The sequence below is a fragment of the Tauraco erythrolophus genome, chromosome 10 (genome assembly GCF_009769465.1).
Source record: "Tauraco erythrolophus isolate bTauEry1 chromosome 10, bTauEry1.pri, whole genome shotgun sequence".
Lineage (NCBI taxonomy): Eukaryota > Metazoa > Chordata > Aves > Musophagiformes > Musophagidae > Tauraco > Tauraco erythrolophus.
Genome location: NC_141474.1, coordinates 11,773,420 through 11,774,290, shown reverse-complemented (window position 1 = coordinate 11,774,290; position 871 = coordinate 11,773,420).

Genomic DNA, 871 nt, shown 5'->3' with positions numbered 1-871 from the left:
CAGCCGCCGCGGAGCCGCCGCATCGCCCGGCGCCTCGCTGCCAGGGGCGGGTCCCGCACGGCCCCGGCCCGCCCGCGGCCGCCACTCGCCGCCCGGGCTCGGCCCCGCCCCGCGGCCCGCAGGGAGGGGCGGGAGTCGGGAGAGCGGTTGAGGTCGGAACGGGCCGCAGCTGCCGCGCAGCGGGAGAGCGGGGCGGCTTTCCCCGGGCACGAGGGCGCTGCGGCGGTACAGCCCAGCGAGGCACAGCGGCGAGAGAGGAGGCAGCAGCCATTCCCTCCAAATCCGTCCCCTCTCCTGTCCCGACACGTTCGTGGCCTGATTGCCGATCGCCTGCCGCTGCTGGCGGGCGTACAGGAACACCACTTCCCTGCAGTAAACACAAGAACACACTAAGGGCAGCTCAGAGACACAAGAGGCTGGGACAAACTGACAGACTCAAAACCAGATCCTCTCTGTGAAGACACAAGCTGTAATAAACACTAATTTAAGTATTTGTAGTGCTAATTAAAAAGTCTGCCAGCTCTGACCACAGATAACAGTTACGTTGTATTTTCCTCCAAAGCCATGTTAGATCTTAACCTACGTGTCTAAAGTAGAAAAAGAAAGATATTTTCAGCTCTGTGCTACTGATTACTTACCATGCTGCAAAGTCAAGTTCTTGGAAAGGGCAGCAAAGATCTAAAGTCTTTAATAATTCCAGGCATACAACAGATTTCAGCATACAGTTTGAGAGCTGCATTGAGGAATTATAGATGAGAACACAAAACAACAGCTGAGACGGCTGCAGGTGTTGGAGGTCTTTATTAAGATTATAGCACAGACACACTTCTATAGTTACCTTTCCACTTTTATACGATAGTTAAAAATGCTT